At 42.9% G+C, this 21,370-nt stretch overlaps 1 protein-coding gene across 4 annotated transcripts in view; it reads right to left on the bottom strand.

Moving 5' to 3' along the window:
* IFT80 (intraflagellar transport 80) overlaps nt 1-21,370 on the bottom strand; it is a 2,191,035-nt gene that overhangs the window by 1,171,627 nt on the left and 998,038 nt on the right. The gene's annotated exons all lie outside the window — the stretch shown is intronic.

The raw sequence follows: 21,370 nt of genomic DNA, 5'->3' as shown, positions 1-21,370 counted from the left end.
CAGTTTTATATCTGCCACATTGCAACCTATTTTCTATTCACTTGAACACAGCATCAGTGGGAGAAAATGAGTATACTACTCAGGAATACTTATGAAAATACAATACCCAGAAAAACAAAAACCTTACAGCAGCAATGATGATTCTTAACAGCAGATATATGAAGGAATCCCACAAAGTTACAAAGAACAAGTCTAAATTAAATGCTTCAGCTTGAAGAAGCAAAGCTCATGCCCACTACTGTGACCAGCATCCCTCGTAAGTTTAATGAAGCATTTATAGCCAGGCCAGAAAAGTTTGGCAGTGGCTCAGAGCAGTGAACAGCAATTACACAGCACATTGACCATAATAACCTTTTTGGAACAGGAGCTTTTGAATATGACAATAACTAAAGTGCAGTACAGTTGTGTAATAACGTTCTATAACAACAGATATCCTAGTGAACACTATTGCAGTATTCCTGACATATAGGTTGCCACTGCTAATGTCCAGCCTGGGTACCAAAGCTTTACTTTACCCAGGTCGTACATCTAATGCATGACCTCAGCTTGTAAGAGTAGGGGTACACATACGTACATACGAGCATGGATCCTATGACTACCTCCAAGCTGTTAAAGTTCACAAATAAATAACAAGAGTTTTACTTTTTAGTCTTGAGTCAAGAATAACACTTTAGGATGTGCAAAGTACTGGTTTATTTCATAAACAGCTCTGGAAGACTGCCTACCAAGATTTTCAAATGTCTTGAACAAAGAAAAACAGCACTACATATATACCTTTTCTTATCAATTTCACATAAGCAGAACTTTGACGTAACATAGCTTTTAACAAATACAATTTTTAAATATTTTATGTCCTTGTGATTCTCTCTTAGAGCTTTACGTGAACACTTGACAATATGCCTTTTTAAAACACAGACCACCAGGTCTAAGAATTTATCTTTTGACCTTGTAACATTCAGTACTAGCACATACTGTCTCACAGACATCCTTGCATTGATTCATCCCCAGCTTGAGAAGGCCAGAGAGTACTCTATTAACATTCTGAAACCAGACTCTAAATGTATTACAACATCATAACATCCCTTAACTCCTTCAGCACTTACTTTGCCATCAATTATCTGTCATTATACAATGACCCCCCATTAATATTCCAAAACGTGCACGCTGATTGGTCAGCGTGCAAATTGTAAATCAGAGTTATAGTAATGGAAAAAGGTCCGGTCGCCCGGACCTTTTCCATTAGTATAACTCTTTTGTTACAGCAACAGAGAATGCAAGACCTCCGTTGCTTTTTACACACTGTCTCGCTACTCCTTTATTTAAAACTCATTTAACATAGCAAGACAGTTTGTAAAAAGCAACGGAGATCTTGCTTTCTCCGTTGCTTTTGCCCACAGCTCTGATGTACTGCATAAGCATACGCATGCACAGTACATCAGAACTGCCGCAGAATACCAGACAGCTGCGGAAGGGCAGCAAGGAGGCATTATACAATGGCATTATTTAAGAAATGTAATTTTTTTTTTTCTTAAATAATGTCATTGCATAATAGCAATAACCCACTTCTGGTTGTGGGTAATGCTGGATTTACCCACGGTTGTCTTTATTTGGTCACTCGGGCTTCGCCCTCGTGACCAAACCACACCAACCATGGGTAAATCCAGCATTACCCACACCCAGGCATGGGTTACTGCTATAGTACACTATAATCTGCTAATAAAGAGAAAGCAGTTGCGCAGCACTTGAAATATAAAGCTACAACTTATGTGAAACTATATTTTGCATAATCATGCATCCATTTTACCTTTTGATTTTAACATAAACATATTATAAACATTTTATTTAGATCATTTGTGAAGAAACTAAGTTAATATGCAGACTTTGAAGAATAATCATGAGACAGAATATTTTCCATAACAGTTCCCCCATCTAACACCATCAGTGAAACACAACACACACAATTATATTTAAAATTTTCTAAACTGGACAAAATATACTTCAGCATCACAGTATTCTGAATTGGTGGCACTGGTAGGTGTGTGGGACGTCACACATAGGGCCATAAACCGGGGACCTTAAATGTGACACCTGCACGCACAAATCTCAGAACTTGAAAGCCAGACAAACAGTTTTAAGAGAGGAATAAGTGATTGTCAGCAAGAAGAGTCAAGTGTCATATGCTGGCTGGTTGCTATTGGTTAAGGGTAGAGCTTCCTAAAAGCTTCAAAAACACACACCTCCAAAGCTCCAACACTCCAAAATGGCTTAATATACGAAACAGGAACACAAACACTGGAATGTTTGATAAGGTTCTTTTAATTCTGGTACCTCGGCCTTCGCCTTCTCCTGGAATACCTGTTTCGTATATTATAGCTTTCTAAAAGCTAAGAGCTAGGTTAGTAGTCCAATGTAATGCAGAGGAAAGATGGGAGGGATGGAATACTGCAACATGGAAGAGAAGAACATCTATGGTTATGGTAAGATTTTACACAACTATTCTATATCCTACTATTCCTATGTTGCAGTATTCTTACTGTGGGAGAGTACCACAGCTAGTTAGAGGTAAGAGTGGCGGTAGAGGTGGAAGATTCCAGAAACCCATGCAGGATTGTCCTAGCAAAGCCTGCCCTGGCTCTGGAGACTTGATCTAGTTTGTAGTGCTTGGTGAAGGTGTGGACAGTGGACCAGGTGGCAACTTCTAAAATGAAGCTGTGTCCAGCCCTTTGAGGAAGGCTTTGGAAGTAGCCTCACCTCTGGTGCAATGAGCTCTCACCTCCTAGGGTAAAGGTTTGCCATGGTGTGAGTAGCAGAAATGAATTAATTTTCTGACCCATCCTGAGATAGTTTGCTTGGAAACTGCCTTGCCCATAGCCCTGGGGTGGAAGGAGACAAAAAGTTGTTCAGATTTTCTGAAGGGTATAGTTTTGTTTAGGTAGAATCTAAATTGTCTGTGCACATCCAGGGAATGAAGAATCCTCTCACTCTTGGCAGTTGGAGAGGGGAAGAAGTTGGGCAGGTGAATAGACTGATTTAAAGACAGCTCGTTTATCACTTCAGGCATGAAGGAAGGGTTAGTGCGCAAGGTCACCCTGCCCTTGTGGAAGACCGTGTAGGGGGCAGGCCATGAGTGCCTGCAACTCAGACACTCTCCTGGCAGAAGTGATGGTGACCAACAGTTCCGTTTTCCATCTACAGAGCTGTAAGGGAGCATTGCTAGCCGGTTCAAAGGGGCCAAAATTTAGATCCCAGGGTTGAGGGATGGGTTTTCTAGGTGGTCTGATGTGTAAGACCTCTGTCAGGAAAAGTTTAACATCTAGCCTGGATAGTAAAGGGGGGTCTAGAGGCAGGCAGGCAGATATGGCTGAAAGATATAGTTTTACTGAGGAGTAAGAAAGGCTATCCTTAATGAGTTCACACACATATGTAAGGACTAGGGAAGGGTCTACCTGGATGGGGTCCCTGTCTTTACATAAACACCATTTTCAGAATCTCTGCCAATTTGATAAGTATGATTTTCTAGTAGCAGGTTTCCTGGCCTCCCTCAGGACTGTAAGCACGTCCTCTGAATAGTGGTGTCTAAAAGGGATTAGGAGTTTATCACCCAGAGTTTTAGTGCTAACATCTGTAGCTGAGGATGGATTAGGGTTTCCTTTTGTTGTGTGAGAAAGTCCACCTTGTGGGGTAACTTGTGGTGACTGCCCTTGGCTAGAGAGTGAAGTAGGGGGAACCACTGCTGCCTTGGCCAGTGGGGGGGGGGGGGGGTCACCAACAGGATTTTTGGTTTGTCCTTCCAGATTTTCAGTAAGACCTTTTGAATTAGAGGGAAGGGGGAAAGGCATAAAGAAACAGTCCCTTCCAAGGAATGCTGGAGGCATCTACTCTCCAGGCTAGTGGGGAGTGATCCTTGGTGCAGAAATTGGTCAATTGTCTGTTCTGGGAGGAGGCAAACAGATCCATTTGAGGAGTGCCCCACCAGTGGACAATGTCTAGAAAGGTTTCCCTGTTCAGCATTCACACGTGCTATAGAGTAGATGTTCTGCTTAGAAGATCTGCCTGTTTGTTATCCTGAGAGGGTATGTATGAGGCCTGCAGGGACAGGTTGTGCCTGGAGGTGATTTCCCATATTTGTAAGGTTAATCTGCAAAGGAGGTAAGCTTTGGTTCCTCCTTGTTTGTTTAGGTACCACATGACTGCGGTGTTGTCTGTGAATATTAGAAGGGGTCCCGGGTGGAGGGTAGGAAGAAAAGCATCCAGGGCTAGAAGAACTGCAGTCATCTCCCTGACATTGATATGTTTCTTTTAAAGGGCAGGACTCCAAATTTCCTGAACTTTGAAGTCTTTGCAGTTGGCACCCCACCCCACCCTAGGTCTGAAGCATCTGTGTAGATGAACTGGTTTGGGGAGGGCAATTGGAAAGGCATTCCCAGGTTGTGACGGGTTTATTGAATCCACCACCTTAGCTCAGATTTGAGTAGGGTTGCCACCTTTTGTTGTGGCTAAAACCGGACTAAGGCCACACCCCGCATGCCACCCATAACCCTGCCCAATCCCCACCCACATTCTGCCTATTTTGTGATGTCACAATGACATCAGTGAGCAGGAACACCCCCTTTTCCCATTCCTGATGCCTGCTTTCAGATGATTTACTATGCTTTTCTGTAAAAAGCATAGTAAATTAGCCACTTTAACAAGCTCCAATAGTCTGTTTCCTTTTTTGAAACAGAATACCAGAGTTTGTAGAGTGTTTTCCAGACTACCGGAAAATCAATTTGATTTCCGGATAGTCCAGAAAAAAAAAAACGGACTGGTGGTAACCCTAGATTTTAGACAGGGCAGAAAGGTGATTTGCTTCTCTAAAGAGTGTAAGTACTGTGACCACATGTTCTTTAGGTACCACTGGAACTTCCGCATATGCATTCTTGCCAAGGGAAGCATGGGAATGGTTGCTGCCATAAGCCCCAGCAGTTGCAGGAATTGTGTTGCAGAAATCTGGGACTCCAGTAAAAGGTTTTGAAAGTAAGTGGAGAGGAAGTGGACCTTTTCCTGTGGGGGAAAGGCCCACATTAGATCTGTCCTAATCCTGCAGCCCAGAATAATTTTGTCTTGCTGAGGGAGCAAGGAGGATTTGTTTAAATTAAGGGTGAAGCCCAGGTTTTGAATAAGGGTGGTGATGAACCTGAGGTGGTCTCTGAGATGGGTTTCTGTCTCTGCTAGAAGGAGAATGTTGTCTGTGTAGCGGAAGAGTTGTACACCTTGAGTCCTGCAGTAAGCAATGGCTGGGGCTAGGCATTTTGAGAATACTCTGGGTGCTGTAGACAAACCAAAGGGCAAGGCTGTAAACTGAAAGTGAGAGCAGGGTCCAGAAAAACTCAGACATTTTCTATTGGAGGGTTTTATGGGGATATGAAGGTAAGCCTCCTTTAGATCCAGAGTGCCATAAAGGCCTGATCTGGGATAAGCGAGAGTAGAGTTGGGAGGGAGAGAATTTTGAAAGAAGGCACTTCTAGAAATAGGTTCTGGAAAGATAGATCCAGTATAGGTCTTGAAGGACTATCCTTTTTGGTGAACAGAAAGAGTCTGGAGTAAAATCCTTCTCCTTCCTGCCAGGAAGGAACAGGTTCTATTGTTCCTAGTTTTTGGAAGTCTTGAAGAATTTGTGGAAGAAGGTGGATTTGTTTTTTGGGGGGGAAGGTTATGGGCTTTGGAAAGCATCCGTTTTGGATGATACTCTGTTCCTACTGGTCTGAAGTGATGGTTTTCCAGATGGGTAAACAGTGGGATAGGCAGGCTGACAAAGGCATATAGGCAAGGTAGTCACGCATTGTTGGGTGCATTTCTATCTTGAAAGGACTGTCTAGGACTTGGTTGAGAGGTGGCAGGTCTGGAGAAGGTCTGCCTTCTGGTTCCCCTCCTGTGCCCGGAGGATGAAGGGATGTCAGAGGAAGGGGTTCTCCTGACAAATGAGATTTTCGCAAGGTAGTTCCTGTAATACTTTGGAATGCAGTTCCTTGCTTTTCTCCTGCAGATTTTTAAAAAGCTCTGCAGACTGTTTTTCAAACAAAAGGTTATGGTCTAAGGGGGTGTCCATAATCTTAGTTTTAAAATCTTCTGGAAGAGGTTGTAGGAACAGCCAAGAGTATCTGCGGAGGACAGAAGCAGAAGCTGCTGAACTGGCAGAAGCCTCTGCAGCAACATAACTGCACCTAACTGAAAGTCTGGTTAGCTGTGAAGCCAGAGACAATTTAGATGCTATGTCTGCTTTGGTAGGGCAGTCAGAAGTGGCAGTCAGGAGATTAGTTGCTTGTGAGTGCATATTTGACTATGTGTGTCTGGAAATTTACAGCATGGAAGGCCAGGGTGGAAGAGGTGTACACGTTTTGATCAATTCTGTCTATGGTTTTGCTGTCTTTATCAGTAGGCAAAACAGATGCAGAGGGAATAAGTCTGGATTGCTTGTCTGAAGAGACAGCAATAACTGCAGGTCTGCCAAGGGGGCTTTGACTAAGAATTTTTGATCATCAGGAACCTTATAAAACCTGTCTGGTCTTTTAGGTGTAGGTGGTTGAAAGTCTGGGTTTTTGGATGCAGAGGTAAAAGCATCTAGACAGCCAGGTAAGACTGGTGGGATGGCTGATGGGGAGGGAGACTCCACTTGAAGGAGTTCAAAATACCTCCTCTGGGTGTCAGTCATCTGGGTAGTGTCCCATTTAAAGTACTCTTTCATCTTAGTTATTGTTTCACCAAAGGTAATGTCCTCTGGTGGTGAGTCCCCTTCAATAGATTCATCTGGTGAATAATATTCCAAAGGGGAGGCAATCTGGAACACAAGAAATGAACTTTTCAGAAGAAGAGTAGTAAGGATCTAGTCCCTCCTCTCCTTCTTGGTTAGTCTGTAAGGGGAGAGAAATGGCAGAGGCAGGCCTAGGGCTGAGCACAGATATAGTGGAGGGAGTAAAGCCTGTGGGCCTGAAGGCCATAAAGGTCTGCATCAGAGAGTTAGTGAAAGATTGCCAGTCAGGAACTCCTTCAGGGATAGGAGTCAGATGTTTAGTTTTCTGTTTACATTTAGTTGGCGGTTTGGGAGAAGGCCTAGGCTCAGAAGTTAATAGGAGTATCTGAAGGCCGACCGACTGTTTCTGGTTCCCCCTCAATGTCAGTAGGAACCAATGTCTGGACCATCTCCGTGGATGTGCAGGCTGCAACTTCTGAAGCAGCTTCCTCGGTGGGAGCCGAAGTACTCGGTTCTATCAGACATCCCACAACTCCTATATCGAAAGCTGGTGGGACGTCCGATGGAGAGGCAATGAAGGAGGCCTGGAAACATTGGCTTTTTTCTGCGGTGGTTCAGTCGGAGAGGCCAATTCGGGCTCCATTCTAAGCGCAAGCTTTTTGAGACATTAGTTCTCTAAATATAAATTTAGTGCGGCCAGACAGCTGAGGAGGGTCTTCGGTAGGAAAGATTGGCAAATGGAAAACACAGTATGATTGTGTTCCTTCCCAAGACAAAAGATACAATGGTTGTGAGTATCTTCATGCAGTACCTGACGCCCACAATGGCATTTGCCCTTTTTTTTGCTGACATTGGATAATATAAAATATAGCTAACTAAGCTCAAGCAAAAAGAAAGTAAGGTTTCCCCAATGGGGTCCTTAGCTTTTTAGAAGTCTTCTAGAGTAGGAGCGAATGATGTGACGTCATCTGTGGCTGAAAAGGTCTGAGGTCTGTGCGTGTAGACATCACATTTAAGGTCCCTGGTTTATGGCCCTATGTGTGACATCCCACACACCTACAGCAACCAGGCTTAAGCTTTTGTATAGGAGCCGACGTCAGGTCACCTGAGGCAGGAAATCCCACAATAAGAATACTCCAACATAGGAATAGAAGGACATCAAAGACTTCCTATGATGGCATATGACCCCCCCCCCCCCTTTTGGCAGCTAGCTTTATGTTGAGTACCAGCCAATTTTGTAATACCACAGTTAGAATTTCAGTCATTTCTAGAATTGCCATCCTGATGTGATGTGAAGTAAGATGTGCTACTCCCTGAAGAATTTAAGCAAGCATGGTGATTTTGAGCATTGTCATTTGCACTTCACAGTCAAGAATAAAGACTGAAAATACTTGGTCTGCCCAATGAATTGCCTGTTTATTTTTCAGTCTGCCTGCTGGAGGGTTCTTGAAATTTTGAATAGCAGGAGTAATATAGTCCACAAAACAACATCCAGACCAGTTTGTAAGCAACCAGGGAAAGCCATGATCACCACTAATGTAGTAACGATTCTTTGCCATGCCATGTCCCCAGCCATAGCTTTTTAAGCTTAAAGAGTTCAACGCGCTTTCATGTCTAGTGTCATTACATTTGCTGGTTCCCACTGATACAGTTCCATTTCTGGCATAGCATGTGTCTCCACGATTAGTGGTGGCAAGCTGAAGAAACGCAACCTTTGGAAAGTCAGTCACATTATGGCAAGTTAGATTAGTGTCACTAAGATCCTTTTCAAATGTCACCTGTGATGCATGGGAATCCCCGCTTTAGAATGAAGAGGTATATGCGAACACACCGAACAGTTTGACACATTTAAGTCCACAGTAGATTGTCAAAGAATCAACAGGAAACTATTTTCTCTTGACCAGTTTATAAAGGAAACTGCAACAAAAACCAAACAAAATTACCCGCTGTCACTGGATTCATCATGGACTGCTGTCTGTATTGATTTTCTCTTTTAATCATTCATTAGGGTAGATGATTCATTCTTCGATCTTCCTTCACTGACAAAGATGATTCATCTGGGGCCCCCACACGGCAAGTCCTCTTGCAGTGTGAAGAATGTATCCACATTGGTAGTCCTGCACAGCAGATGGCAGTGAAAGTTGTAAGTAGCGCTTGACTATGGATGGTTGAATAGTGAAGGCTTAACTTAGTATTAAAATCTTGCACAGTTCTGTAGTGTTAAAATGAGTTTCCTGGTCACTATTGACAGTACAAGGTACACCAAATCTAGGTATAAATTCAAATACAAGTTTTTTAACAAATGTTACAGAATCTGTTTTGTGACATGGGTAAGCTTCCACCCATGCAGAAAACATGCAAACCACCACCAATATAAACTGTAAATTACGGACCTTTGGTATCTGGACAAAGTACAGCTACACATCAATAAAATGTCCACAGAGTGGTGGTAAGCACGCAGCTTTAACATTCTAAATTTGCAAACATTACGTATCAGACATACTGTACAATTATTAACATACTGAAATATCAAAAAGAAAACATGAAGGCCATACCAACTTCGGGTAATTTGATTAAATAAAGCTGTCTTACCTGAATGGGCTTGTAAATGATGTGCCCTAACCAGGTAAGGTAGCAAAGAGGCAGGTGCCAGCAGTTGTCCATCCATATTTTGCCATAACCTATCAGCAGATTTACTGCATCCGTCTTTAAGCCACCTCTGAATTTCTCCGTGATGCCTCAGCTTGGAAAGCTGATACCATCTTAAAGCAAAACACATCACTGCTAGAGATAACATCACAAGAAATTTGCACAAAGTCCTTCTACAGCCTGCATAGCAGCTTGATTTGCCAAATTATTTCCCTTTGAAACAGTATACCCTTTTTATGGGCACTACATTTGACTAAAGCTAATTTTTTTAGGTAACAAAAGAGCATCTAAAAGAGCACTGACACATAATTTTTAATTTCAGTTTCTGCTGAAAAAAATCACTCTGTTTTTAAAGATGCCTAAAATTATGTACAATACCAAAGGTATAACTGATATTAGTACATGTATTAACACAGTCTTTTGTTTGGCTAACTCATAAGCCCTTTGTACAGCGACTAACTCAGCTATCTGGGCAGAATGTACACACTCTAGTCTTTGTTGAAGCAAAACATCATTGTTGGTGCAGACACATATTCCTACGACCAGATTATCATTTCGATCTCTTCCACAGGAACCATCCACAAATAAGCTCAGTTCAGCGTTGGGTATTTGTTGCTCGTCCGGTCAGGATAAAACAGATGAACAGTTGTGGGTTCAGTTCAAGCAGTTTTATTACAAACACCTCTGGAGTGACGTTTAGTAACTTAAACTTAACCCTGTTTAAAAGTCTGTTTATAAGTTTATTTAACAAACTGACTATGACACTCACACATGTTAACACTCTGGCTGTTCTCTCAAAATGGCACTGCTGCCTGCACATGCTCACTATTTATATGCATGTGCCTACACTTGGAAATGCTTCTCAAATTTACAACACACGCTCTGTTCTACATCCTCCCGTTTTGAGAAATAGATCATACACCAAATGACAGTATTCACTGACATGCAATTGTACAGAAATGATCCTTTGACAGCAATTATGCAGAACTAATTCTTTGACATTTACTTATTTTACTTTATTTATTTACATTTAATAACTGGGTAGTGTCCAACTGGGCCAGAAGCCTGTTTTCAGTGGAGAACCGGGGAGAAAACCTCCAAGGAAGATTACATAAATATACATTTGTACATATGACAATTACAATAGAAGATCAAACACAAGTTCCCTGACACTATATCTAAAAGCATATAACAATGCTAGTACAATAAGCTTATACTGTTCATACAGACAAAACAAAAATATATATATATTTTTTTCATGATAAAAATATCACAAACTGAAGCTAAGAAGGCTCATTTGCCAATAAATATTGGCAATGGGTGGTGGACAGAAGGAAGTTAGACAGTCAGAGGTTAAATTAGTTAGCCTGATGGAGAAAGTACAGTTGTGTACCTACCATAAATGTAGATGTTCGAGTGTATTCACTGTTGCAGTCATTACACTTGGGTTATCCTGCTGGCAGGCCACCCGCAGTCGGCCTGAATTCCAAAGTCCTGGTCCAGAGTCGGTTGCTGTCGCCTCTTCCCTGACGTCAGTGCGCCAGGGGTATAAAATATGCAGCCGATGACATTTTCTTCAGTTTTTCTTGCCCCAGATGTCAGGTGCCCCCAAAAGGGTAGGCTAAAAAACATTGGTTGTATAGGATAGAGAAGTACAGATAAGTCCCAGCAAAGAAAGGGGGATGGTGGGTGGGTAACCTGGACTGCAACAATGAATACACTCGAACATCTACATTTATGGTAGGTACACAACTGTACTATGTTCATCGTGTTTCACTGTTGCAGTCATTACACTTGGGTTGAATCCCAAAGCTGAGGTTGGGCAGCCGGGTCTAAATAGAATTAGGAGTGGCTATAAAGCCCTGCAGAACTGTAGTGGCAAAGCCTGCTCTGGATTTAGAGTAAAGAGGTAAGTGGTAGTGCTTAGTAAAAGTGTGCACTGAAGTCCAAGTTGCAGCCTCCAAAATATCCTTTGTTGGTACTCCTCTGAGGAAGGCTGCTGAGGTGGCTGCTGCCCTGGTAGAATGTGGTCTAATGCCCTTAGGCACTGACTTGCCATGTTGTGAATAGCAGAAACAAATGCAGTGTCCTATCCATTTTGAAATAGTCTGCTTTGAGATAGCCTTTCCTTGTGATCCTGCAGCATATGCCACTAAGAGTTGCTCAGTCTTTCTGAAAGCTTTAGTTTTGTCCAAGAAGAAGCGTAGCTGTCTGTGTATGTCCAAAGAATGCAGAAGTCTCGCCCCTTTATTCTGTGGGTTTGGGTAAAAAGTAGGCAAATGAATGGTTTGGTTAAGAGCCACACTTGACACTAACTTAGGCATAAATGTTGGGTTTGTCCTTAGAGAAACCCTGTCCGGATGGAAGATAAGAAAAGGTTCCACAGCCATTAATGCCTGTAACTCTGAGACTCTTCTTGCTGAAGTTATTGCTAGGAGCAGAGCTGTTTTCCATGATAATAATTTTATCTCAGGTGTATTGGCTGGCTCAAAAGGAGGCTGTGTGAGTTTTACCAAGACAAAATTGAGGTCCCAAGCAGGTATTGGTGCTCTCCTTGGAGGTCTTATATTTTTGGCCCCCCTGAGGAACTGCCTAAGCAATGGATGTGAAAAAATAGGTGGGTCTGTATTGTAATGAGCTGAAATGGCAGAGGCATGGATCTTAGTTGATGAGAAGGATAGGCCTTTGTCCAGCATCTCAGTTAGATATTGTAAAATCTGAGGTATATTTGGAACAAGCGTGTCAATTCCTTGTGCCTGGTTCCAAGCACAGAATCTCTTCCATTTTTCTGTATATGATTTTCTGGTGCTGGGCCTCCTGGCCTCCAAAATAACATCCATAACCGCTTTAGAGAGAGGTGTATTCTGAATGGTCACACTATCCGCCATGCAGCTAGATTTAGGGTTCTGAGTTGGCTGTGCAGGATCTGATTGTTTTGTTGGGTCAGTAAATGAGGAATTTGAGGCAATGTCCAGGCTGGGCCTTGGGACAAGCTCCTTAGGATTGGGTACCAGTGTTGGCGTGGCCAATCTGGGGCAATTAGTATAATTTGTGGCTTCTCTTGTCTGACCTTTAGGAGTACCTTGGGGAGGAGAGGCAGTGGAGGAAAGGCATATACTGTAAGGTTGTTCCAGCTGAATCACAAGGCATCCACTTTCCATGCTTGTTTGTGATAAATCCTTGTGCAGAATCTCTGAAGTTGGCAGTTGTGAGGGGAGGCAAAAAGATCTATGTCTGGGCATCCCCATTTCCTTGTTATCATGCTGAAGATTTGTGGATCTAGTTTCCACTCGTGAGGCTCCATGAGGTTTCTGCTTAGTTTGTATGCCAGAGTATTTGTTTTTCCTGGCAGGAATTGTGCTTGCAGGTGTGCTTGGTAGGTCAATGCTGTTTTCCACAAAATCATGGCTTGTCTGCAGAGGGGGTAGGAATGTGTGCCCCCTTGCTCATTTATGTACCACATAACTGTGGAGTTGTCCATCTTTATCAGCAGCTGTCTTGGATGAAGAAGGTCCTTGAAGGCTGTCAGGGAATTTTGTACAGCTAGCATCTCTTTTTGCTTGATGTGAAGATGCCTTTGGCTTGGGGGCCATGTGCCCTGAATGCATTTTCCTGCCATGTGGGCCCCCCAGGCATAATCTGACGCATCTGTTGTTAGTGTTTGCCTGGCTGTGGGTAAAGTGAATGGCTGTCCCTTGTTGTGGTGACAGGCCTGTGCCCACCATCGAAACTCCTGTTGCAGGCAGGGAATGAGTGAAATTAATGATTCCAGGCTGTGGCAATGTTGAGTCCAAACACTTTTTAGATACGATTGTAGTTTCCTCATATGCAGTCTTGCATATGGAATTAGCAGAATGCAGGAGGTCATGTAGCCCAGAGCCTGCAGAATTTTTCTTGCAGATAACTGGGTCTTTGTTGCCATGCTTTTGAAGTAAGAAGTCAGTTGCCTTTGTCTGTCTGGCGTGAGATAAGCCATCTGGGCAGTTGTATTTAAGCTTGCACCCAGGAATATTATCTCTTGAGAAGGTACTAGTTTTGATTTCTTTTCGTTTACTGTGTACCCTAGGCAAATTAGTAATCTTTTTACAAACGCCAGATGCTTTAGTAGAATGTCTTTGGTCTCTGCTTGAATAAGGAATTCATCCAAGTAGGGATATATTTGAATTCCTCTTTGTCTGCAAAAAGCAATTTCTGGTGCCAGGCATTTTGTGAAGACCCTGGGCGCAGTAGATAAGCCAAAGGGCAGTGCAGAGAATTGGTAGTGCATTGAGCCAGCTATGAATCTGAGGTATCTTCTGCAAGACTGTCTGATTGGGACATGCAAGTATGCCTCTTTGAGGTCCAAGGTTACAAGCCAAGCCTTCTTGCCAAGCATGGGCAGAAGCTGGTGCAGAGTCAACATTTTGAATTTCAGAACGTCCAGAAAAGTATTTAGAATAGACAGGTCCAGAATTGGTCTCCATGCTTTGTCATTTCCTGGTACTAAGAAAAGTCTTGAGTAAAATCCTTGTCCCTGCTCTTGTTGTGGAACTGGCTGAATGGCCCTCATGTCCATGAGAGATGTTACTTGTTTTTGTGCCTCTGCCCATTGATTGTGTGGCAGGTCTGGCATACCTTTTGCCTTTGGAAGGGTGTGAAAGTGGAACCTGTAGCCTTGAGAGACTATATTTAGGACCCATTTGTCCTGGGTGATCGTGTGCCTATTTTGTGAAAAAAGTGCTAGCTTTCCCCCTAAGGGTGCTGCCAAGAGAAAAATGCTTGGCATTGGCAGAGGGAAGTCATTGGGACTGTTTCCTATATGTCTGTGATTTGTCTTCTCCGCTTTTGGAGGTATAAGCACCCCATTGTTTGGGCCTGTATGAGCCCTGGGGCTGTTGTCTACCTCTGGGGCGTCTGTATCTGCCTCTTTGTGGCCTGTCTGACACGGGAAAGGACCAGTTCTTAGAAGGCCAGTTCCTGCTAAATCTAGGTGGCTGTACCTGTAAGAAATCCTTCACTGTCTGCATAGATTTAGCTTTATCCTCCATTTTCTTCAACACCACTTCTGCCTTAACACCAAACAAAGTATTGTGCTGTAATGGAGCATCCAATAATTTTGCTTTAACATGATCAGGCAGAGTCTGTTCCTTTAACCAAGCATGCCTTCTAATAACAGAACCTGTTACAGCGGCCCTGCAAGAGGCCTCCAGTGAATCATAACCACATTGCAAAGTATGTTTTCCCACTTGTTCAGCTGCATGCAATAAGTCCTGCAATTCCTTGTTCTCAGAACATTCAGAATTTGTTAACATTTTCTGTTTTAACAGAGACATTAAGTATTGCTGATATTTAAGCATATGAAACTGACAATGTAAAGCCCTTACAGCCAAGGTAGCAGAAGTGTAGACTTTTTCCCCCATCTGTCCAGCGCCCTAGAATCTCTATCTGAGGGGACAGGGTTTTTAGCAGTAACAGCCTTGACCCCTTTGGGACCCTGAGAAATAGTTTCTGGATCAACAGCAGGGTTTTTATATAGAAATGTATGAGAATAAGGAACCCTGTAGTATCTGTCTGGCTTAACAGGTGCAGGAGGTAAAGAGTCGGGAGACAGGCCGGACTCTGAAAATACATCATCTACAATGTCTAGAACAGGTGGAATAGCAAGAGGTATGTGCTGAGGTAGTAGAAGAAAGTCTCTAAGCCTTTTCTTAGAATCTGAAAAATCTTGGCTCTCCCAGTGGAAATGCCCCCTCATGGTATGCAGGGTTTCCCCAAAAGAGTAATCCTCAGGAGGAGGAGCTGAAGGAATAGATTCTTCAGCATCCGAATCCTCATAGGGAGGAATAGAGTATCCCTGTTCTGAAGAGGAGTCAGAGGAAATGGAAACCTGATCAGAGGAATCATATTCAGTATCTTGCCTAGGCCTCTTATCAGGAGGGGGATGGGAACCCCTGATCAAAGTAATTAGGTCTTCGGCCATTTTGAGCATCTGTTTCTTAGGCATGGAAGTCTGTCCTGGAGAATGCTGTACTTGTTTCCTTGTCTTTAAAACTGTTTTATAGTCTTTCTCTTGGATGCTGAAGTTGGCTTGATATAAAGCTCTGTAGGTCTGAAAACACCCTCAGAAGCCGATTCCTGCTCAGCAGCTCCGGACCCATCTGAGGGATTAGTTTCCGAAGGCCCAATACCTTGAGTATCCAGAGGACTAGTTGTCTCCACGTGGGAGTTGGAGGCGGCCTGTGGCTCTGAGGTAGCAGGTGTCAGGAGCTGCGAAAGCGCCTGACTGAGCACCGGCAAACCGGCGACTGGCCTAGAAGAGGCTTCGTTGTCAGTTTTGGACCTCGAATGCCTGTCCTTTTCGTTTTCCTTGCGTTTTTTATGAATTCCGGTCGTCAGTTGTTCCGATGGCATTATATAGTTAAACCTTTGGCCAAAGTAATGAAAAGCAAAATTGTACCAACGCTTAATAGTGCGTTGGTTAAATCTAGCACAAAACCGACAACTAGCAACGTCGTGGTCAGGGCCTAGGCAAGGAATACAGTAAGAATGAAAATCCTTATGAGGTATTTGCTTCCCACAAGAAATACAATTGTTAAGCTTTTCTGACATTGGTCTGGAGCAAGAAAAAAGTTTTCCCAACGGGGTACTTAGCTTTATAGAAGACTTCGGATCTGAAATTCAATTTTGAAAATCTCAGGAGTCGGCCGACTGGCACTTGTGAACTGCTTTTGCTTCGGGCACCGCATGGCAAGAAAGACTGAAGGAAATGCTGTCGGCTGCATCTTTTGTACCCCTGGCGCACTGACGTCAGGGAAGAGGCGACAGCAACAGACGCCGGACCAGGACTTTGGAATTCAGGCCGACTGCGGGTAGCCTGCCAGCAGGATAACCCAAGTGTAATGACTGCAACAGTGAAACACGATGAACATCATGAGCAAAGCCTAAGTTTGGTGAAATATTCATTTAGAGACTGTTTAAATTAATGTGCATCATTGATGGACAGAATATGCTGAGGTAGAGAATTTCAGTGTTTGGCAATATGCGAGTATGAGGAGACGCCGTGAGATGTTTGGGTTTTGTTAACCTTCAACAGTACTTCATCAGCAGACCCAAGAGATTTTAGGTTAGCGTAGGGCTGGACAAGGTCAGATAGAGCTGGGCAGTTGAAAGGTTTGTACAAGACTGTATGGGCAGTTAGTAACTGAGTCAGTGTAAGCAGGAGAGGGAGCTCTAACCAGTTCAGCTGGAGAAGGGCAGTGCAATGGTGAGATCTTTGAGACTAATTAGTGGCAAAATTGGCTATTTTGTTATAGCAAGATTCAAGGCTATTCAGTTCAAATTTGCGAAGAACGGTAAATATTTGTGAATAGTAAAGCAGGGAAGATAAGAGATGGGTTCTGGCTGTTGTGAGTCTCGCATGGTCAGTAAGATACGATTTAACCCTATAGACAGAATCCAGTTTGACACAAACCTTTTTAGTTGTTAGTGCAAGGTGTTTGTCAAACTTAAGTCCACTATCAGTTGTGACACCACAAAGTTTTGTATGTTCAACGAGTTCTATTTTTGCGCCACTGGAGGAAGAAATAGAGATAGGTGGTTGGTTGGTTGTTGTTGAGGTATTATAGAAGACCATAAGGGTAATGCTACTCAACGCCAGAAGTCTCAACCTCAAAATGCACACACTCGAGGCTCTCCTCAGCATGGAGAAAATCAATGTTTGTGCAGTGACAGAAACCTGGTTCAAGGCTCAAGAGAGCACCCCAGCACTGCCAGGTTACAATTCATATCATACCTTCCGGCCTCAGTTACCGGAACGCAGTACAAAGGGTGGAGGTGTATCCATATTCATCAAGGATACCCATATCTCCAGGTTAGTAGCGCAGCATGATGCCCCAGAGATCATCCATGCGCAACTATCAGCAGGCAAAACCACATTTCAAGTCGTAGCCAGTTATAGATCGCCCACCATGTCCCAAGATGCTCACTCTGCATTTCTTGAGACATTGGAAAATATAAAGGTCCTACCCAACACTATAATCTTGGGTGATTTCAACTACCCTGGTATAGACTGGGCGAACTACCAATGTTCCAACTCCTATGCTTAGTGATTCATAGAATTTATAAATTCAAATGCCCTTGAACAACTAGTATGTTCCCCCACTAGAGGGGACAACATATTGGATTTAATCATCACAAATATGGACGCCCATTGTACCACACCCGTTATCACCCCCTCCTTGGTCAGATCGACCACAAACTGATAACCCTGGACATCCTCACTCCTCCACCTCCCCCAATCAAAGAAACCATAGTCAAAAACCTTTCCAAAGCAAACTTCAGACTACTTGCATCCAAAGTGGAAAGCTTCACTATTCCCTTGCAGAAGGATAATGATATCCAGGATGCGGAATCCTACACCAAGGCACTCTATATGCATCTTCAGGACTGCATGGACCGTGCTATCCCAAATAAAACCAAGACTCCTTCCTCAAGCAAGAAGAAACCAGTCTGGTGGACCCCGGCCATAAGCAAACTTTACAATAAAAGGAGGAGACTTATACAAAAAAAGGCCAAATCTCAAGTAGAAAACTCATCCCTGATCAGCATTAGCAAGAAATTGAGGGCCCTCATTAAGTCAACTAAAGCTAATTTTGAAAATAAAGTTTTCAAGGATGCCAATAAACATAAGGCCTTCTATGGCTACATCAAAAACCTAAATGGCAATGCTCAGGTCTGTTCTGAGCTAGTACAAAATGGAACAAAATACACTGACTCTTCTGACATTGCCAACATCTTAGCTGACAGGTTCAGTGCAAATCCCCCCCACCACCACCACCACCACCACCTACAGGGCCTATTACCATTCTACGGGATTGTGTAAGTCCAATTATTACCGATATGTTGGTTAACAAGGCTCTATCTAAAGCTAAAAACACTGCCTCCATGGGACCAGATGGTGTCCCAGGCTGTGTCATACGCAAGCTCCAAAAGGAATTAACCCCGCATCTTAATACCCTGTTCAGTCTCAGCCTCTCCACAGGATATGTGCCCATAGAATGGCGCACAGCAATGGTGGTCCCACTACACAAGGGCGGGGCCACAACTGACCCTGGGAACTACCTACCAATAAGCCTGACCAGTCTGATCTGTAAGGCTATGGAGTGAATCATTATGGAACTCATAAATGGGGAGATTGGGAACCTCCAGTCGCTGGACCCAACACAGTTCGGCTTCGTCAAGGGCAGATCATACCTCCTGAACCTGGTGAATTTCTTTGAGACAGTTACTCAGGCTATAGATAAGGGAAAGGAGGTACACACGACTTACCTTGACCTTGCTAAAGCATTTGACACCATTCCCCATTCAGGTATTATTGATAAGCTCACCAGCCTTGGTATAAACCCTTATGTCACAAGATGGATCGCAAACTGGCTCTCAGACAGATCCCATAAAGTAAGAGTAGCGGGATCTATGTCCGAATTCAGACCAGTAACGAGTGGTGTGCCTCAGGGGTCTGTCCTGGGGCCCCTCCTGTTTGGCATATACTTCTTAGAAGTACAGGCAAGCACAGAAGGGCTGTGGCTGACAGTTTGTGGATGACTGCAAACTGGGTGCTATAACAGAGTCTCTGGCCGACATGGAGATCCTCCAGAAGGGCCTAAATGAGACTGATGCATGGTGTCAAAGCCATGGTCTCAAACTAAATGCAAAAAAATGCGTAGTAATTCCCTTTGGAAAAAACAGAGCACCCGCAAACTACAACATAGGAGGTAATCCCCTGAAATCTGAAGAAGAAATAAGGGATCTAGGGACCCAAGTAGATAGTCAGCTTTCCTTTGATAACCATGTTGCCAAAGTGGTTAGAAAATCCTTCTATGTGACGCATCTGATCAGGAAAGGGTTCGCATCAAGATCTAAGGATGTAATAGTGCCCCCTCTACTCTTCCCTCATCAGACCCATTATTGAGTACAATGCACCAATTGGAATGTACCTGGCTAGACATCTCCAGCAGCTGGAGAGACCACAAAGGTACCTAACCAAGAGGATTACTGGCCTCAAGCAGTTGCCCTATGCAGCATGACTGAAACAGCTAAGACTGTTCTCTGTTGCATACCGCTTTCTCAGAGGCGATCTCTGTCTAACGTACAGAGCCATGTCCAACCCAGAATTGTTGAACATGCTCCACCTTAGCAAAACCAAATCTACTCGAGCCAAACGCTCTATGGATATAAACCTCAACACAACAATGAATAGAACATGCTGGAGGGATAGATTCCTTTTACAGAGACTTCCCTTACCATGGAACAGGGTCCCGATCTACATAAGACAGAGCCCCTCACTATCACTCTTCAAGAGGAACCTTGATGAGTGGATGGGTAACAGAAAGTTCACACCAGGGATCACACCAACAGCACTACTAGATAGGGGCCAAGGGTACTAGCTGCTAGTACAAGGGTCTAGGGAACTACTAAAGGGGCGGTGAATACCGCACAATGTGGCTGGGCTAATATATGCCTTCGGGCAGATAGCCCAGTACCAACCTATGAACCTATAAGCTTAGTTTTATTGGGGTTAAGTATAGGTTGATGGGCTGTTAAGTAGTTTTCAATATTGTGGAAGGGTGCCTGAGATTATTGTTAGAGTTCCTTGATAGAGGGGGCAGAGCAGATTAGGGAACCATTGTCAGCATGTTTGAGGCTGGATTTGCTGAGGATTTTAGGTCATTGGTAAAAATTGTGAATAAAAGTCCAGCAAACATACATGCAATCATAAAAAATTAAACACATATAAAACAATCGTCTCCAGGTTGCTGTGTATTTTACACTAAGTCTAGAAATACGACCTGACCATATAACATAAAAATCAGAATTGGATCAGGCAACAGGGACTGTCTTCAAGGAATGTTCAACTCTGGGGACAACTGGGACATTATCAGGAAGAGGAATAGATACTGACACATGTTCACAATGTCAGGGTTGTTCTGAGATCTAGAGTCTGTATCACAGGTACGATGCTATAATATCAATTCAGACACCAGAAGAAGATGCCTGCGGTTTCTCCTGTATTCTATACCATCAGATTCCACTAAGTAGGATTTTGGATCCGCACATATGCCTCTTGGTTGACAAATTTGATCAAAGCCTTTCGCTGTTTGCATCCTCACTCTCTCTCCTTCTTTTAATGGACAAAAATCTACTTGTTTTATCATAGCTGGACTTTTGAAAGAAATGCTTCTTACACAGTTGGGCTTAGATTGCTCTGTTATTTTTAGCATTACAGCACCAACAAACTAGAACTGATAGGTTCTGGTTTGCCTAGATAGAAGTCTCTGAGCAGGCGAGCCAATTAGGTTGTCACTAGGTATGAACTTCAAAGTGCTCACAACGAAGGAAGGCAGGAACCACAAAATGCTTGTAGAAAACTTTCATAGACTACAAAAAAATATTCCAAAATGTCCAATGTGTCAAGCGCTTTCGCTCGGTCATTACCGAGCTTTATCAAGATAAAAACTACTAACATTATTCTCCTTAAATAGAGGAAATAGTAAGTCATGTGACTTGTTGATTAAATTATATTAAATCAATTAATCAATCTATGACCTGTTTAAATAAAAAACTAAAACTAAAACAAAAACTGTAACAAAAAACTGTCACTTTCAAAAATCTAGCTTCAACTTGAGTTACTCAAAACATTATATCATTTGTGACATGCCTACAAAAATGCTAAAAATGTGACTTACACCAAAAAACTTGTCATTCCTTTACTACACCAATGTTTTATAGTTTAACATTGTGTAATAAAGATGTTTATATACTTGAACAATCATTCAAATAGATATTAATATAAAAAGTTTAAAAATAATTTCTTTAACAATTTAGGGTATAAAAAACTTGAGTAAATACTTGCAGAGTTACATTATGTCTATGAATAAAAGTTTTTGAACCAAGAAGTTTTTTTTAAAAAACTTTGCTGAAAACATTATTAAAAACATTTTAAAATGCAGAAAGGTT

Source organism: Protopterus annectens, chromosome 4.part1, assembly GCF_019279795.1.
Source record: "Protopterus annectens isolate FY-2018-M chromosome 4.part1, PAN1.0, whole genome shotgun sequence".
In the NCBI taxonomy this organism is placed as follows: Eukaryota; Metazoa; Chordata; order Ceratodontiformes; family Protopteridae; genus Protopterus; species Protopterus annectens.
Note: the sequence above shows the minus strand (reverse complement) of the source record. Positions and strands in the feature narration are given on the sequence as shown.